General features: G+C 51.3%; 1 protein-coding gene across 2 annotated transcripts in view; it reads left to right on the top strand.

The window, feature by feature from the left end:
- Positions 1 to 15,445, top strand: part of LOC141049313 (protein mono-ADP-ribosyltransferase PARP15-like) — an 86,358-nt gene that overhangs the window by 23,078 nt on the left and 47,835 nt on the right. The gene's annotated exons all lie outside the window — the stretch shown is intronic.

The raw sequence follows: 15,445 nt of genomic DNA on the forward strand, positions 1-15,445 counted from the left end.
ATATCCTCATTGGTGTGGAAAGAGGAAGGAACGAAGGAACCGGTCTGAACAAGCTTTTTCTGATGGATAATGAGAAAAGGAGAATGACAGGAAAGAAACATATCTGATAGATGTGATAGCCACCAAGAAAGCAGCCTTCCAGGAAAGAAGGGAAGTTGTAATGTCCTGGATGGGCTCAAATGGAGAGTGCTGAAGGGCAGATAGGACCAAGTCAAGGTCCCACAGATCTCCCGAAGGCTGATAAGGCGGAGCCAGATGAGCAATGCCCTTGAGGAAGGTCTTGACCTGGGACTGAGATGCCAGATCCTTCTGCAACAGAACTGAGAGGGCAGAAACTTGGCCCTTAAGAGTGCTAAGGGAAAGGTTGGAGTCGAGGCCAGACTGGAGAAAAACCAGTATGGCTGGTAGTGGAAAGGACATGTGGGAACACTGTGTTCACCTCAGTGGACATAGGCTCTCCACGTCCTAAGATAAATGCAAGAGGACGCAGGCTTTCTGGCACTGATCATGGTCTGTATGACCTGAGGTTAAAACCCTGCTTCCTTGAGAAAGGTGGCCTCAGCAGTCATGCCATTAAACTTAGCAAATGAGAATTCTGGTGGAAGAGGGAACCCTGTGAAAGGAGGTTCAGACGGTTGGGAAGTTTCCAGGATGTGTCTGTGAGCATGTATACTAGCTCTGTGTACCAGACCCATTTGGGCCAGTCTGGAGCCACCAGAATTATGGGTACTCCCTTTGACTTGATCTTCTTGATGACCCTAAGTCAACAGGGTCTCGCCTCGAGCGAATAGTCGCTCAACCCAGAAGTGTTCAACCAGATCTGCCAGAAGTGGGGCACCCTAACGTAGATCTGATGGCATCTCGAATGAATGCCAAGATGTCCCACTTCTTAGTTAGGTCCCGTGATCCTCTGTCGATCAGCCAGGATGCCCTGGTCCTATCTTGGTATCTCTTTCGTCTTCCATATATCTTACTGCCCCTCCCTGATTTCTTCTTCACACTCCTAAGGATGGCATCAGTTCCCCCCCTTGAGAAAAAGGGGAGCTTCCTGGTATTGATAAGGCATCCTCTTTCCCGCATCAGCATAGTCCCTGACGGTTCAGAAGATGGTGTCGGCCATTGAAGAGGGGGAAGGTCACCTAGGGTAGGGACCACAGTCTTCCTCCCGACCCGCTCCGAGGAGTGGGTTGGGGTGAGGAATAAGGCAAGGACTGGTCACTACAGATCACCCTGGACACAGAGGTGGCAGGGTATAGGGTCCTGCCTGGTGAGACGAGAGTGGACAGTGTGGGAGGAGCCGCACTATTCTCTCAGTCACATGAGGTGGGAAGGCAGAGTGGTTATTACACCTTGCTGCCATAAAGAACCTGAAACACAAAAGGGGAAAACATTAATGGAAAAAAAACACCTGTAGGAAAAAAAAGACAGATCTGGGATCAGATCCAGGTCTGCCTCCTACGGACACTAAGCTTAAACTGATGAGCTTTGTGTGTGTTGGTGGGTGTGTGGTACTTGCAGGTACGCAGGATGCAGTGATGAGACGGAGCAAGTGCAAACTCAAACCTTATATATAGATTATACGGAATAACTGTAAAGCTGACAATAGTTTTCCACGCAGGGAAGCTAGACACTATTACACAAATAACACGATATCAGACAATACGGCAAGTGCCGGTAACTATATGGCCGCGATATGGCCGACTATGGGTCCTTGGACTATAGTTAACGATCAACGAAGTGTCACTTATCCATCTCTGATGTCCTGCAGAGTGGTTGTCCATGAGATGTCTGTTCGGCGTCTCAGCCGCTGGGCCCAGTCGACGAGGCGTTGTCGCAGGCTTTGGGCGTCCCTACGCCCAGGTGCATAAAGGCCTCAGGAGGGTTACCCACCGTCGGGGCAGCCCCTCTGGGAGGCGAGGTAGTGGCAGCCGTGGGTCTCAGCGTACTGGCCTCAGCCGCGATCTCAAGTGGGACAGTGGCAGCCGCGGGTCTCAGCGTGCAGGCCGCAGCCACGGTATGGAGCGGGGCAGTGCGCCCACGGGTCTCAGCAACCTCTGGTCTCAGCGTGCAGGCCACGGCTCTCGCTGTTTCTCTTCCTTGTGTCACTCGATCCCGTCCTCTCCCTGGGTTAGTGGAGCCCCCGTTCTTTCTCTCTGGAGGATGCTGGCTTGCTCTTGCTCTCCAGTGCCACCTAGACTCCTCCTGCCTGTCTCTCATCTCTCTCCTCACCGATTGCCTCCTACTGGTCTCTTGTGCCCCTTTTATAGTCACCCCGCCCCCACATTTTCTAGAAGAGCCTCTGTCCCGGCCTGTAACTACTTCCCCAGGAACAGACCCTCTGGGAACCTAGGTGACAGCCTCCTTAGTTCCGGTCTGGTTATACATCAGGCCCTTATTCTGGGGCTCTCTCTCCTACACTCTCCCATCCCTTTTGCTCGCCAGTCCTCAGGTGAGGGTTTAGGGGGGTTCGTGTTTTTGTCTTGGCGCTGAAGTCGATTTTGCCGTACGAACTGATCTTGTTAATATCGTTTGGGGGGGTCTTCTGCTGTAGACCGCTCGGAGCGTCATGGTTCGGTTGGAGTGGTGGAGTCATCTGGGGTGGTGGAAGGTGGTTGGATAGCCGGGGCCACAGGGGCACTGGCCCTGGGTGTGTCAGCACTCATTGGTAGTCCTCTTCGTCTTCATTATCCCAAATAGCTGGCGTGGGATCTGGGGCCTGAGGTGGGGCCTCGGGCTGTTCGGGATCCGCGGATATACAGGGCCGCAACATATTGTGATGTACTGTCAGGACGAGTTGGTCCCCTTCTTTTTCAGACTGTATCTCCTATACAGGCCCATCTGAACTTATTTATCGTAGTATTCGGTAGGGATTTTCCTCCCACCGGTGCTCCAATTTGTTTTGGGGGCGCCGGTCTCGTACGAGGACGCGATTTCCTTTGCGGAATTCTGTGGGTTGTGATGGGACTTTTCCTGGGTGTTCCAGATCTCGGAGCTTTGTTTGCACTAGTCTATGAAGGGTCTGCAGACGGTACCGGTGATCCTGGACCCATGAGGGGACCCCTCCACACGGTCGTTCCTCATCCGGGTCCAACTCCACCTCCGTGATCCCTTTGCCTTCTCGGCCGAAGAGTAGCGAGTATGGAGTGTAGCCGGTGACTCGATGTACCCGGTTGTTATATACCCAGACCAGCTCGGGGACGTACTCAGGCCAACGGGTCTTTCAGTTGTCCTTCAGGCATTTGGATTAAGGTCCGATTAAATCGTTCTCAGGCCCCATTCCCCTGTGGATGGTATGGTGTGGTCTGAGATTTGTCAATGCCATACAAACGATGTAGTTCCTCCATTACTTTTCCCAGGAAGCAGGCGCCCTGATCCGAGTTGATACGTTGAGGGCAACCATACACTTGAATAAAGTTCTTACAAATAGCATAGGCTGCCAATTCCGCCGTTTGGTCTCGGGTGGGGGTCACCACGGCGAACTTGGTAAAATGGTCTACCATAACTAGGCAGTGCTCGTACCCCTGATGGGCTGGATCGATGATCAGGTAGTCTATCATTAATAGCTCGAGGGGTGTCGTCATAATGATTGTTTGTATAGGGGCTCTTTGCTCTGGTGGTTTGGTCAGTTCACATAGGCGGCATTTTCTGCAAACTTCTTCCACTTCGGTTTGTAACCAGGGATGGTAGGCTATCCGCTCTAGCCACTGGAAAGTCTTTTGCGACCCAAAATGAGCCCCCTTTTCATGTGCTTCCTGGGCAATTTCAGTTAGTTGGGCCCCCCGGCACTACACTTGACATGCGGCCGTTGGTTCTGCTCGTAGTTCCGTTTTTCAGTACATTAACCGTTTTTGATCACCAATTTCTCCCACCGGAGTAGCATTAGTAACATGTCCCGAGAAAGCATCTTTCTTTGAGCATCATTGGGCAGTTGTTTTGTGGCCACCCATCGGCGTTGGGGGCCAATTTCCTCATCTTTCTTTTGTTGACGTATCCATCTGTTCTCTTGTCACCGCCGTTGTTTTGGCAGTGCTTGAGGAAAATGGGGTTTCTTCTCCTTCTAACTCTTCGTCTGTGTGTCGGATTCGGGACAAGGCGTCGGCGTGGACGTTCTCTACCCCTCATTTGTAAATGATTTTGAACTTAAATGTGGCCATCCGGGCTACCCAACGTTGCTCCAGGGCCCCCAATTTGGCATTTTCGAGGTGGGCTAGTGGGTTGTTGTCTGTTCGCACCACCACCACCTCGGAACCCGCCAGGTACTCCACGAATCACTCTGTCATGGCCCACACCAACGCAAGGAGCTCGAGCTTAAAGGAGTTGTAGTTGTCGGGATTTCGTTTGGAGTCGTGAAGCGACCGGCTGCCATAGGCGATCACCTTTTCTCGTCCGTCCTGCATCTGGGACAACACAGACTCCAGCCTGTGCAAACTCCCGTCGGTGTGCAGAATAAACGGCTGCGAGAAATCGGCATAGGCCAACACCGGGGCTTCCGAGAGTGCGGTTTTGAGGTCTCGGAAAGCTTCCTCATGCGGTTCATGCCATTGTACCTTCCAGCTGTTGGCACCTGCCGGGGTTCCTTTTAGTAGGTCCTGCAGGGCTTGGGCTCGGTGGGCGAAGTTTTTCACGAAGCAACGGTAATATCCAGCCAGCCCCAGAAAGGCCTGCACTTCCTTCACCATCTCGGGGGTAGGCCACTCCCGTATCACAGCGACCTTCTCCAGAGACGGTTTCACGTCCTCGGCGGAGACGAAATGTCCTAGATACTTGATCTGTATGCGGAACAGATGGCATTTCTGGGGCTTTACCTTCAACCCGTACTTTTGTAACCGGCCGAGCACCTGACTCAGACGATGCAAGTGGTCCTCAAACGTGACGGCGTATATTATGATGTTGTCCAGGTATATTAGGGTGGCCTCGAAGTTTAGGTCACCCAAACACCGCTCCATCAATCGCTGAAAGGTCCCGGGGGAGTTGGCCAGTCCGAAAGGCATCCAATTAAATTCAAACAGCCCCATGGGCAAGATGAAGATGGTTTTTGCACGATCCTCTTCCAACATCGCATCGGTACCTGCCAGTATCCACTGGCCAGGTCCAGGGTAGAAAAATAATTCGCCTTCCCCAGGGCCGACAGGAACTCCTCTATACGGGGAAGCGGATATGAGTCTTTGATGGTGCAGGCGTTCAGCTTCCGGTAGTCCATGCAGAAACGCAGCGTGCCTTCCTTTTTCCGCACCAGCACAATGGGGGATGCCTAGGGACTTTGGCTTTCCTGGATAACCCCCTTTCGCAGCATTTGGCCCAGTAGTATTTTTACCGCTTGATACAATTGCGGAGGAATCTGCCGATAGCGTTCCCTGATGGGGACTGTTCCTTCGGTGGAGATGACGTGCGTAATGGCTGTGGTGGAACCGAAGTCATCTTCGTGGCTAGCGAATACCTCTTTGTAATGGCCCAGGAGGGCCTCCACCTGCTGTATCTGGGCTTACCCTAGTTCGGAGAGTTCCACTAGCATTTGTTCCAAGATTGCTCGCCCTTCCTGTTCGGGCAGGGACCCTGCGGCCTGGACGGAATTCACAGTTACGGCCCAGGGGTCCCTTGAACTCAACCCCAGCCACAACACCGGAGGTGGGTGCACCCCTTCCAGGGGTTTTACCAGTTTTGCCATTTTGGTGCGAGGTTTTAGGACAATGTCTTGGTCCTCCAGATTGACACAGTGTACAATGGCTGTCCCCTTTCTTATGGTGGCCAGTGCGCAAGCCACCAGGTGCCCAGGGGGTAAGTGCTCGGAGTAGAATGGCTCCACCTGCACCTCCACTCCTTCCAGAGGTGCATGGGCACGGACGGGCAGAGTGATTACTGTCTGTCCTGGCGGCAGCACTAGCTGGGGAGCCGCAGGCGCAATCACCCTCCCCAGCACCTCCCCCTTGCATACAACTAAACCGGGTCCTCAGCTCTCCCAGGAGAGAGGATAAGTGGCAGGATACTGAATGATCATTATGTATCCCAAGGTAGGTGGCCTTGGGATGGAAGCTTGAATATGTGTGTTGATCAGCAGAGGTACTGCTGATCTTTCGTTACACTGTGTCAGGGAGAGCTTTCCAGGTAGCTGGTGAGACGGGCAGGACCTACAAACCCACCTAGGGGCGGGTGTCTAGAACGCCATAGTAAAGTATATGTGTATGAATGCTTGAAGGACCTGTGATGAGGTCATAGTCATGTGATCTGGTGGGTGTGGCTATGGACCATATAAGGTGGCCAGGGTAGGTCACAAGAGTGATTGCTTGGACCTGATTGGCCCATATGGAAGGTCTCATGTGGCTACCTTCCTAACACATGTGTGGACAGTGTTTAATGGCTGCAAGTGTCTGATAGCTCCCAGGGGAGGGAATGGACGTCTGCAGTGTGGTGAAGCAGCTATGAAGTAACCCGGCTACGGGGTGAGATAACTGTGAGGCTAGAAAGCCTGCGTATTGGACATTGCATAACCTGTGTGACCACAGGATAAACAGAGGGAAGCTCTGTCATGGACGCTATGCTGTTGTATATGAAATTTCTGTTGCTGTTCATGGTTTATGATGCCTAATAAACCGCATGGATTGTTGGAGTTATATGAGAAACCCGTGCCGGACATGGTTATTTGGCTGCCTAGCGAGTGTCCCCTAACCTGTGTGACTACAGGGTTAACAGAGTGGAGCTCTGTCATGGACGCTTTGCTGTAAGACTGTTGCATATTGCTTTGGTTTATGATGCCTGAATAAACCACATGGACTGTTGATGTTTTTATGGAAAACCTGTGCCAGATCTGATTATTTGGCTGCCTAGCGAGTGTCCCCTACCTGAAGAACAAGCGCTACCTTAAAATTGGTGGAGAATGCTATGGGCAGTGTTGTAGCCTTGTTGCTAGGAGCAACGGACGAGGACTGCAAAATTTGGTTACTAAGGGTAACGGTTCCAACAGCACATGTTGCAGTGCTGGCAACGCTGAGCCAGGAGGGCTGACGGTCTTGAAAGCCATGTGATATGCTGACCGGGGTCAGTGGAAGAGACTTATAGGCCACCTCTGCGGTACAGAGGTCCTAGAACCTGCGTGGCCGACAGGTGACGGTCGTGAAAGCCGTGTGATGTGCTGACCGGGGTCAGTGAAAGAGACTGTGGATTGCTATAGGGTGCCTTTGTGGATAAGAGGTACCCGAGAACCTGTGTGGCCGACACAGGTAACGGACAGGTGTCCGTGTTGTACTGCCGGGGTCAGTGAGAAAGACTGTGTACCTTGAGGGTTCAGTGTGCAAGGTCCTGGAGGGTCAGTGTTGGGAGATTCTAGGAGAAGAATCGGATCCCTGGAGCACTGCTGTGACCTTGGACCTGGTGAGGCGTGAGTGTTGGACAGTCTCAGGAGGAGATGGATGTCCTGAAGAGCACTCGCTGAGCCCCTGGACCTGGTGAGGCCGGTGTATTGGGAAACCCTGGGAGGCGGGTCAGATCCCTGTGTTAGGCATCAGGTTTCTGCGTCTGCTCTGCAGGAATCCAGAGCCTCACATTCTGCGGTCTCCTGCTGTCTATCTACTGCAGACAGCTCCAGAGACTAAGTTCCTCTGTGCTCCTACTGGACATGCTCACGAGACGATCTCCCATTGGAGATCGGGAGTCATGTGCCCAGGTCCTGCTCCAGATCTCATTGGTCCATCTCGGAGATCTGGAAGGTCCCGCACGGCTATAAAAAGCACGCATGCGCTAGTATAGACTATACTTGCTATGTGCGAGTGGTGACGGATGTATGGTTCTGGTGACTGACTCATTATAAAATCCCTTCCCTCTGATATTACGCATGTGGATAGGGAATTAGTTTAGCAGTCAGCGCCAGTCAGTGGCAAGCCTTAAGCCACTGTGCACACCGCACCGCTACGCTAGCGTCCGACATTGCGCTTGCTTTCTGGCTTTGTCGTCGCGCTGCAGTTGCAGCCCTTCTTGGCGTTTGCAGATGCGACGCCGCACACACGGTAGGTCTAGAGGGACGGAGCTCCTCTGTCTTGGGTCCTGCTCCTGTGACCAGATACCGTGTGTGCATTTACCTGAGGCCGGTGTCTCTAACAGGTTCAGCATTTTGTATGTTTTTGTTGTGGCACCTCTGTGTGTGAACAGAGCCCGCTCTGCGCACTCTGGGTGAAGTTGAACCCGTGCGCATCATACCGCCATATTGCTCCTCTGTCATTACCTAGCAGCGGTGTATCACCTACTGCACGGTGGACCCCGAGCGGCGAATGCACTTTATTATTTATTTTTATTTAGTACGTTCCACCATTGCTAACACCCTGAATAGCACCCGGTGCGCCCTGTGTGTTGGACGGTCTCAGGAGGAGACGGACGTCCTGAATAGCACACAGACAGGACACGTGAGTTTTGTGTGTTTTTTTTTTTCTTTTCCCTCTCAAGTCAGCTGGCGGTGGCTCAGTGTGGTCAAGAAGGTGACAAGCGGCTTGCTGTAACTCAGTGGGGTTATGAAGGTGACAAGCGGCTTGCTGTAAATCGGCGCGGTTAAGAAGGTGACACCAGCAGCTATGTGTGAACGGCAGCCGGAGGTGTCGGAGATCGGTGACAGCAGGAGCTGTGGTGGTGCCAACAGGAACTTGTGTGGTATCATTAAAGACTGTCATGATCCACGCTGGATCAGGACTGATAAAAAGCACAGGTAACCTTTTCTTTTTTCTTAAGCTGTGCTTAAGGTTGGTTTTTGCCCCGGTGGCCATTAGGATTATTGCACTGTGGTGTCATTTGTTCTAAGTTTGTCCCCGGTGGTGGTGAGCGTCATTGCACTCTAGTTTCTTTAGTTAGTGCACATGATTATTATGCAGGTGTGATTGCTGGCTCTGCTATAAAAGAGTCACAGGTGTTGCAATCAGTGTTGGTGATAGTGTTCATTTCAACCATCCTTGGTGGAGGAAGGAGCTGGAGAGCGTTCCTTGCAGCACTGTCTTAGCCCTGGTGTGGAAGGAGTCATAGGGGATTTCCTTGTAGCTCTGGCAAAGCTTGGTGGCAGCGATTCAGGAGGAGAGCTGCATTCTGGTGGTGGACTCTGTTGCCAGGAGCAAGTGCAACAGAGTACAGCTAAGTTGTGTTTCCCTGTTTGTGTTTTTCCTTAGTGTGTATTAGTACATCGGTGGGGCCAGTGCCTGCGCCACCCAGCTCCCTAGCAAGGGATAGGTGTAGGGTGTGCTAGGGCGACAGGTTCCTGATCGGCACCCGGTGCGGAACCGGCATAGGGAACGTTAGGAGCATTAGGGACACTGACTCAGGGGAGTGCAGGAGGTCTCCACATCCCCTGTCGCTATCGCAGGGCCCACCATTGTAACTGTGTCCCTTCCCCTTGTCTTGTTGTTTTAGTTACCGGCCTGCGAGCCGTGTCACACAGGACAATATCAAGTGCCGCGTCTTGTTGTTTAGTTACCGGCCTGCTGGTCGCGTCACATAGGACGGGTCCACATGACATTATCACCAACCATACATTTTTTCTGCTGAGCCATGGACCCAGTTCAGCCCTTTGCCCAATTGCTGCAGACCCTTACTAATGAGATTATGGGGCTGCGCGGAGGGTTGGTGCGGCAGCTGCGGCTGTTGGTGGGCTCTGGGGGCTTGGTTCAGGAACAGGCTCAGCCAGAACCCAAGATATCCCTCCCTGGCAGATTTTCTGGAGGGAGAGATGAATTCTTGGTGTTTCAACAAGCCTGAAAATTGTATTTCAGGCTGTGCCCTCGTTCATCAGGGAGTGAAGAGCAACGGGTGGGAATCATTATGTCCCTTCTTAAAGGAGATCCCCAATCCTGGGCCTTCTCCCTACCGGACGATTCGCCATCTTTAGAGTCCGTGGACGAGTTCTTTGCGGCTTTGGCGCTTGTGTATGGGGATCCTGATGGTGTCGCCCTGGTGGAATCCCGAATCCGTAGGTGTAAACAGGGAGCCCGGGTCGCTGAGGAGTACTGCTCAGAGTTTAGGAGATGGGCCACTAATACTCAGTGGAATGACCCTGCACTTAGGAGTCAATTTGTGCAGGGTTTGTCTCCAAAGTTGCAGGACACTCTGGTGCAGTACGCCGCCCCCAGCTCGCTGGTGTCCACCATGTCCCTTGCCATCCGGGTGGATAGACACCTTAGGGAAAGACATATACAAAAAGTGCCCCCTGATGTCCTCGCTAGGGAAGAGGATCCACCAGTGCGGACGGAGGAACCCAGACAGCCCGGTGTTGTTGATACAAACAAGGGGGTGTCTGCGGCTCGTCGTGGTGGGGGGGTATGCTTTTCCTGTGGGAAGCCTGGCCATTTTATGAGAGCCTGCCCAGTTCATGCCAAGTCTCCTGTCTAACCTATGCAAGTAGGAGGAGCTAGTTTGTTATCGGAGCTGCCTACGGTTCGGGGAGTGGTATCGGCATGTTTGTACTGTGGGCAGACTGGTCATGTCCTGGAGGCTTGCCCATTGCGCGTCAAATTATCTGTGCCATCTGAGAAGCCGCATTCCCCTGGTAGCTTGGAGGGAGGCAACCAGGGAGTATACATTTCCTCCATTTTGCCCTCCCAAAGTACCATGTCAACAGAGGTCTTGGCTGGTGAGGTACCGGAGGTGATACCGGTGTTTGTGGACAGTGGAGCAGGAGTCAGTCTGGTGGATGCTCGCTTTGTCCAGACTCATGGTCTAAGGTGTAGGACGCTAGCCCAGCCTATAAGCGTCCAGGCCATAAACTCTGTTCCACTGAGCCAGGGGAGCTTGACCAAGGTCGTAGAGAATATCCATCTGCTATAGGACATCATGAGGAGTCCTTGTCATGCTACGTCTTGGAGGAAATGCCAGTACCTATTGTTTTAGGCCTCCCTTGGCTGAAAAGACACAACCCGGTAATAGATTGGCGGGCGAGGGAAGTGGTTAGCTGGGGGCACTCGTGTGAGGGCTGCTGCCTAGGAACTACTGTCTCTGCTGTCTCTCTTCAACGGACCTCTTCCTCTCCGGTGAGGGCAGCAGATGTGCTGCAGGAGAGTAGGGGCAAGTCTCAACCCTCGCCATTGGCCAACCCTGGGAGGCGCAGACCTCGTGGTGGAAGGGGTTGGAGGCTGGGGTACCCCTTGGTGAGGTGCGGGGGTGTGAGTGTGGTGACACAGGGGGATGCCTCTGTTGTCAAACAAGAAAAATTATAGCCAGCTCACCCAGTTGGACGTCCTTAGTGGTTCTGCTCACTGCCAGGAAGCCGCACGGAGTTGTAATAGGAGAGGCACACCCATGTTGCAATAGAAACAAAAACCAGCAAATAATTCCAGCGGATGTTTCCTACTTGGCCATAAAATCCATTTTATTTTTATCTTTTAAAATAGTTCCATGTGGCAGAAACCCAAATATATACAGGGGGTCATAAGAAAAAAGGGCACACTGCTGCTTTATGAGTGCAGACTACGCGTTTCGACCTTACTAGGTCTTCTTCTAGGTCTCTGTTGTCAATCCCAGAAAGAGTTGTCCAAGTGGTGACAAACGAACGAGTTGCAATAAACGTTCAGGTCCGGACCTGTGTGTGAGCGAGCGTGTATGGGTGGCCACTAAAAAACATCCAGTGGAAGTGTGTTGTGGAGTGTTACCAGCTCATATCAAACAAACACATACACAACCCGCTCCCCAGGTCAGCGCTTCGGAGATGTGTGTTGCCTCCAGAACATACGTTGCCAATACCAGCGGGCTCATTTCTCATCAACCTGACATGCAGGTAGTTGCTGGGGTGAACTCTGGGTCTGGGCGTCCCCGCTGTAGGTAGTTCCCTGATGGAGAGTGGTCTTGAGGGTTCAGAGGCCCCTCATTAAGGGGAGGGTACTGTCATGATCCATGCTGGATCAGGACTGATAAAAAGCACAGGTAACCTTTTTTTTTTTCTTAAGCTGTGCTTAAGGTTGCTTTTTGCCCCCAGTGGCCATTAGGATTATTGCACTGTGGTGTCGTTTGTTCTAAGTTTGCCCCCGGTGGTGGTGAGCGTCACTGCACATGATTATTATGCAGGTGTGATTGCTGGCTCTGCTATAAAAGAGTCACAGGTGTTGCAATCAGTGTTGGTGATAGTGTTCATTTCAACCATCCTTGGTGGAGGAAGGAGCTGGAGAGCGTTCCTTGCAGCACTGTCTTAGCCCTGGTGTGGAAGGAGTCATAGGGGATTTCCTTGTAGCTCTGACAGAACTTGGTGGCAGCGATTCAGGAGGAGAGCTGCATTCTGGTGGTGGACTCGTTGCCAGGAGCAAGTGCAACAGAGTAAAGCTAAGTTGTGTTTCCCCGTTTGTGTTTTTCCTTAGTGTGTATTAGTACAGCGGTGGGGCCAGTGCCTGCGACACCCAGCTCCCTAGCAAGGGAAAGGTGTAGGGTGTGCTAGGGTGACAGGTTCCTGATTGGCGCCCGGTGCGGAACCGGCATAGGGAACTGTTATGAATCTCAGAAGCGTCTACCTCCACTTGAAATGGAAGTGAGACATCAGGTTGCCGTAAAACTGGAGCTGAAGTAAATCTCCGCTTAAGCTCCTGAAATGCTGAGACAGCCTCAGGAGACCAATTCAGCACATCAGCTCCCTTCTTGTTCAGATCAGTCAGTGGTTTGACAATACTAGAAAAATTACCTATAAATTTACGATAGAAATTAGCAAAACCCAAAAACTTCTGGAGAGCCTTCAAAGAAGTAGGCTGAACCCAATCATAAATGGCCTGTACCTTGGCAGGGTCCATTTCAATAGTCGATGGAGATAAGATAAATCCCAAAAATGAAATCCTCTGTACACCAAAGAGGCATTTCAATCCCTTAACAAACAGGGAATTCTTCCTCAAAATCCAGAACACAGTCCAGACATGTTCCACATGGGAATCCCAATCACTAGAAAAGATCAAAATATCATCCAGATAGATGATCAAAAACTTATCCACAAAGTCTCGGAAAATATCATTCATAAAGCACTGGAAGACAGAATTGGCATTAGAGAGCCCAAAAGGCATCACCAGGTACTCAAAATGTCCCTCCAGAGTATTAAACGCCGTCTTCCATTCATCCCCGTGCTTGATGCGAATAAGATTATACGCCCCCCTGAGGTCAAGCTTAATAAACCAGCAGGCACTCTTAACTCTGGAGAATAAATCAGACATCAGAGGTAACGGGTACTGATATTTAACCGTCATTTTGTTAAGGGAACCATAATCAATACACGGTCTTAATGAACCATCTTTCTTGGCCACAAAAAAAACAGCGCCAAAAGGTGACGAGGATGGTCTAATATGACCCTCCTCCAACGACTCCTTAATATAGGATCGCATAGCATCATGTTCGGGTACAGATAAGTTGAAAAGCCGACCCTTGGGAAATTTACACCCAGGCATCAACTCAATTGCACAGTCATACCTCCTATGAGGAGGCAAAGACGCAGACTTACTCTCACTAAATACATCAGAGAAATCAGCCAGATAATCAGGAATATCATGAGACTGAGGAGAGGTGGAGAAAACAAGAGCGTCCCTAAGAACACACTGACAACCCCAACTCACCACAGACAGATTTCCAATCCAAAACTGGGTTATGAGTTTACAACCAGGGGAAACCCAGAACAATAGTATCATGCAAATTATGCAGCACCAAAAATTTACAATTTTCTTGGTGGTCTGGGGCAACTCGCATTATCACCTGGGTCCAATACTGAGGTTTATTCTCCGCCAAAGGAGTGGCATCAATACCCCTCAAAGGAATAGGCATCTGCAGAGGCGTCATGGACAAACCACAACATTTAGCAAATTCCAAATCCATCAGATTCAGAGCTGCTCCTGAATCCACAAAAGCCTTAGTGGAAAATGTGGACAAGGAGCAGATCAGAGAAATTGCCAAAAGGAACTTAGGTTGTACACTGCCCACAGCAAATGTGTGTGCAAAATGTTTCTCTCGTTTAGGGCAGACAGAAATAGTATGAGAGGCATCACCACAGAAAAAACACAGCTTATTACGCCTTCTAAACTCCTGACGTTGCGCCCTAGACAGAACCCCATCACATTGCATAGGTTCAGACATTTGTTCAAAAGGTGGCAGGTGGTCTCTGATAAACCTTTCCGAAAGGGAGCTGCCAATGCACTATCATTCCATGTAGTAAGCTACCATATAGTGAGCTACTTTCGGAATTTTTGACAGTACAACTCTGCAGGATCCTCACCCTGGTCTAATGCCAAGAGTTCTCTCAGCTTGATTGTCATGTCGTACGCTGTTCACACCACAGCGTCCGGCAGGCAGCGGTAGTTCCATCTCCGTCCACTATAGCCTCAGTGGCGCCGGCTTGATTTTACTCAGGTTATCTGGGGTTAATCTAGCTGGAAATCAGGTGGGATGTTTGGTCACGCCCACGGTCTTTAAATAGTCGTGCTGGCCTGTGGGCATCGCTGATTATAGCTTGTGTTTTGTGCCAAGTGGTTCCGGTCTGGAGAGAGAAATTCATATCTGGTGTCGTATGATCCGTTGTTACCTTTTCGCCTTCCTATATTTGTGCTTTGTTTTGCCCTGTTCACATTATAGTATTGTCCTGTGTGGTTGCGGCGCGGTGTGGTTTGAGTTCTCCCTGTCTGTCATTACTGTGTGGGCTTTGGTGGTTTTACAACTCACTGGGTGGAGGGTGGAGGGTTCAGATTAGGGCTGAGCAGGAGATAAGGAGAGGCTGGAGGCTCAGGCATTTGCACCTTTAGCAAAAACCCTGGGTTGAGGGTCAGACAGGGTTTTCCCTAGTTTGAGGGACTCCGCAGGGGCCCGGGTTTGTCAGCCTCCTTGACCTAAGCCCCGCATAACATTATAATCGGACCAACATTTTTCCATGGATTCCATGACTTCCATTAACCGCCAGTTGGCGGCGCTGTCCGTACAGGTCACCGAGTTGAAGGGGGCAGTTCAGCAGCAGGGCCTGGTTGTAGCTAATGTGCAAGCGGCTTCTGCAGGTGCAGGTGCAGAGCCTAAGATTCCGCTGCCTGAACGATTTTCTGGGGAACGCAGCAAATTTGTCATCTTTCGGGAGGCCTGCAAGTTATACTTTCGCATGCGCCCGGTCTCCTCAGGTAATGAGGCTCAGCGGGTGGGTCTGGTGTTATCTTTACTGAGTGGGGACCCCCAAGCATGGGCGTTTTCCTTACCAGCCGACTCTGCTACGTTTCATTCGGTTGAGAATGTTTTTTCAGCACTCGGGCTCATTTATGATGACCCCGACAGATTGGCTTTGGCAGAATCTAAAATCCGCGCCCTCCGTCAGGGGGAACGTATGGCGGAAGACTATTGTTCAGAATTTCGCCGTTGGGCAGTAGACACACAGTGGAACGACCCAGCGCTGCGGAGTCAGTTTATTCATGGGGTCTCAGAAAGAGTTAAACAGGCCCTCCTGATGTATGAGACTCCTGCATCGTTAGAATCTGCCATGAGTTTGGTTATT

This window comes from Dendrobates tinctorius, unplaced genomic scaffold, assembly GCF_039654945.1.
Source record: "Dendrobates tinctorius isolate UK_male_01 unplaced genomic scaffold, ASM3965494v1 ptg000143l, whole genome shotgun sequence".
In the NCBI taxonomy this organism is placed as follows: Eukaryota; Metazoa; Chordata; class Amphibia; order Anura; family Dendrobatidae; genus Dendrobates; species Dendrobates tinctorius.